Here is a 4495-nt window from a genome sequence, read left to right as displayed (position 1 = left end):
CAGACTCCAGTACACACACACACACACACACAACTAAAGCCAAAGATTATCAAAGGCAGTGTAAGAATTATCTTACTCTTATGGGTTTTAATTTGCAACAAAACACAGCGAGCTCTTCATTCCAAAAATTATAGTGATTGATAAGAACCTCTTCCACCCAGCAGGAAAAGGAGACTTAGTTTCTCTGTAATCCTGTATGGCACAAAACATTATGGACCATATACACAATTCTCATATCCATATAATACCTTATTTTATTTCTAATTCTTTTGTAGGGGTTAAGATAGGTTTAAAAAGTATTTAGAATGTCCCTAGGGCCATGAATTTTGAAGCAGAAGGTATAAAAGTCATTCTATACTAATTATTCAAAATCACTCATCAGCAGTTTCATTATCGTGAATTTTTACAGATCATATTTCAACAGTGCTTTTTCCTTATTAATTTTGCTCTACTGTTCTTTATTTTTTATATAATCTTTCTATTTCTTATTTGAATTTGATGTCTACATGGCTAAAAATCTGTTTTGCTGGCAAGCATGCACAAAAAAATAAAATCATACCATGAATATATGACACGCTTTTTCCTTTTCAATACCTAGAAAGAAACTGAAAATATGATATATTTTATTAACAGCTCTTCTCTTTTTAACACACCCTTCAATCTTAATTTTATATGACAAAGCCCAGGAAACAAATAAGAAATTGAGATAGATATTGCATTCACTGAATTTTCATAGTGAATGAGCAGAGATGATTTCCTATACACTTTTGTGCCTAGTTGTAGTCTACTGAGCCCATTTATGATGTTTCATAGGTGCTTGAATAACATTTTCTATTATATGCTGTAGTTTTGATAATGCTAATTCATTTAGGTTAAATAGAAAAAGGGGATGAGCCATAAAGGCAAACTTTTGCAGAGTTTGTAAAAATTCTTCTCAGCTCAACCAAACAATTTCCCAACATCATGAGTTTTGCAATGGTTGAGATTAAACTGCAGGCCTTGGTCTTCTATTTTGCTGTGATATAAGCCACACATTAATAAAAATCATTCTGTAAGTGGAACATAAACACAAGTAGAAAAGAAGGAGTTATAAAAGAAAACACATTTTCTGGAGGGAATTAGAAGTGAATAGGTTCTGTTTTGTTTGGTTTTCTCCTACTATTATATTTGGTTCAGTTAAAAGAACTGGAAAAATAATATATTTTGCTATCTCTCCCTTGTCCTTCATATTTATATTGTCCCCTTACCCCAAGGAAATTTAAGTGAGAGTATAACAGTTTTAAACTGGGTTGAACAGCACATGATAGAGACATGACATTCAGTTTCTGTAAAAGCTAAGGAAGCTGGGTAGGATCAGAAACACCTAAGTGACAGTCATATGATCAGTTTTTCAAACCCCACATATTCGCTACTGAAGTCCATGAGAACAGACAGGATCCTGCAATTCTGAATTAATTTGAGATTAAAACGAGATTATATTGACTTCCATGGATTTACTCCAGATTTATAACAGATAAGAATCAACTCCAGCATTAGGCTTTGCCTGGCACCAGCCCCAGCCTGAATGAGGGAATAGAGAAATGACATGAACGAGATCACCACAATTACCACTAAAGAGCACATTTACAAAAATACTTCATGAGGAGGAAGCTTCAGCTCATTGGACATTTACACAAACAGGTGAAATATGGCACAGAATATGTTCAGCCCTCAGGATTGCTGTGACAAAGGCAGCATAAGCAGAAGAAGGAGCCCTTCTGTCTGTACTACAGGAGCCCTTTTTGTCTCTTAGGCCCAGTCGTTCTGGCAGTAGACATTGCATTTCTCCATAAAAAAAGTCATTTTGTCCTGGGATCCTACAGAGGTACCAGTCTGTTGCCCTCTTTAAAGTACCTGTGAAGTAAGTAAGATGAAACATGCTAACACTTCCCCTTCTCCATACCCCCCAGTCCCCAGACAAAGCTGTATGAATCTATAGCTTAAGAGAGGTTCATTCAAGTTAATTGTCAGTCATTCCAGAGACAAGATTGTCAGACTGTGTGTTGTCCCTGAGCACAGAGCAACAATGCATTGTGGAAGGGCTACCTGTATAAAGAGCTGTGCTGCCTCTTTATCCTGGGTGTTGACTTGGATCAATGGAGGCCACTATTCCTCTTAATATAGCCTCAGTGTTTAGAGCAGGTGCCTAGGAAGCCAGAGATACAAGTGCTAGGCATCATTTGCTCAGAGGGGGTTTGAAACTATTCTTTTCTGGCTTCCTAGCACAGAGCCACTACCTCACGTGTTACACTTTGGCTAGGTGCAGATATGACACTTTTTTCCAGTTTAAAAGGTCAGAAATTGGTCTATACCTGTAACAAAACAGAAATTTGGGGCACACAGACCGTTTTTAAGGTGGTGGATCCTGGTCTAAGATAGACTTAGATCCATGTAGTATTAGATTTACTTGAGCTAGGTTGGACCAGTCTATCGAATATCAGTGCCAGGTCCAACCATAAATCAAGGTAGGCTTAGGCTGCCGGTATCCCAGGGGACTTTGTGGAGTCTCCTAACCCTCCCTGCAGGAAACTGTGTATCACTGATCCAGCCAAGCAGCTAACTGGACCCATCCCCAAATTCTCTAGCTGTCAGCCAGGCAGGACAGAGCCAGGGAGGGCATGGGGTTCACAAGCTGCTGGGGAGAGGTGGTGCCAGCTCTGCACCCTGCATTCCCAGCAGGGCCAGGGGAGCACAGAGTGTCGTTCACCTATCCAGTTTAAGCCCAACTGCAGTGGCTCTGAGAATAGCTCACAGGATTGTCCCAAGCCAGTACCGAGTTTTGGCTGTCACTTCCAGGTACATTGCCACAGGGATCCATGGCGGGCAGGCAGGTGGGGTGTGGGGGTGAAGACAGCCATGCTTTTGCAGCTGAAGCACCTGTCAGAGTTCAATTCAAGTGCCAAGACTGGGGCGGTGGGGGACACAATGGATCCCTGTGCTGGCCTTAGGTCAGAGTGGGGCCCCTGTTCCCACACTGGAAACTTCACCAGGCAGGGGGTAATTCCCATGCAGGAAAAGGGGCAGGGAGGGGTGGCTGCCATCTCAGCCTGGCACAGGGACACAATTCCCCTCCCCCCACCAATCTCACTGCTAGAATCACCCGCTGCCAGGCACTGCAGCCACAATGGCATGGCTGCCTTCCCCATCTACCATGGAACAGAGCTATGTGGCTGCATGAAAAAAAGTGGCTTCAGCCAAAACTTGGCACTAGCTTGGAGGGGAATTTCTTCCTGGTCTTTCCTGGACCACTGGAGTGCAGTGTCCCAAGGCTCAGACTGGATAGGGAAGGGACACCCTGTGCCCCTCCCCCCAGTCCAGCTGGGAACCTGGGATGCACCTCTGGCACTGCCTTTCACCAGAAGCTCATTATCCCTGCTCCCCGCAACTTCTATCCTGCCTAGGGTGGACCCCTGTGCCCCTCACCTCAGACAAAGCTGAGGGACCCCCATGCTGCTGATGCTTCCCTTCCAGCTGCTTGACAGATGACAGGGCATTGGAGGAAGGCATGACCCTGGCAACTAATGAGTGATAGTTCAGCTTCTCAGCTGCACTTAGTTGCCCTTGGTAATGGGCATGCTGGGGGGGGCATGTGGGAGCACCCCCAGCCTTCAGGCCTCAGCCAGTACAGGCATCTGCCTGTGTTCGCTAGCTGAAGAGTAAACGTGAGTTTCATTCACTAACAGTCCAATCTATGCAGTTTAGTGAAACCTGCATAGATTGGATTGATTCTGCCCCAGGCTTTTTGACTATCTATATTTATCCATTAAATGAAGCCCTCGTGGTTGATCTTTTGACGCTGAGCCATTGTCCCTTACATTTACTAATTGATGGATAAGATGGATAGAAGGTGGTGCAGGGGGAAGTTTCTGCTTCACTAAGAGCAAGGCTTCAGGCCAGAACCTTTGCAAAACTTGAATCTTCTTTTTAGTTATATAAAGAACTTGGGGATCCTACGATATCATATTCAGTGCCATCATAATAAATGTAACATACTATTTTAGGGGTATAGGTTGTAGTTGTGTTGATCTAAGAACATAGGCAGACAAGGTTCTTTGGGTAAATCTGACATCTTTTATTAGACCAACTCAGATAGTTGGAAAAATTCTTCTTAGCAAGCTTTTGGGTTTAAATACCATTCATCAGGCTGAGGAAGCATCTGCAGTTGGTGTGTGTGCTCTTTCTGGATGGAATGAATAGTAAAGAAACCAGAGGCTGGGCTGGTATGCATGCAAGAAAGCCAGTCAGTGAAGATGTAAATACATACTATTTCAATACTGTATTAAAAACATACTGTTTTAATATTTCTTTGCTACTTACTTGTATAAGTCTAGAATCAGTAAAGACAAACAAAGAGATAAGATACTATTCTGTCTTCTTGATTTTTTTCTATGGAAGACAGTCTCTGAAATGCATGCTTGAGGCATAGGGAGCTTACATCATGAAAATTTAAGACTGT

This window comes from Gavialis gangeticus, unplaced genomic scaffold (assembly GCF_001723915.1).
Source record: "Gavialis gangeticus isolate Ggan-Ray unplaced genomic scaffold, GavGan_comp1, whole genome shotgun sequence".
Taxonomy (NCBI): Eukaryota; Metazoa; Chordata; order Crocodylia; family Gavialidae; genus Gavialis; species Gavialis gangeticus.
This window is presented reverse-complemented; position numbering follows the sequence as displayed.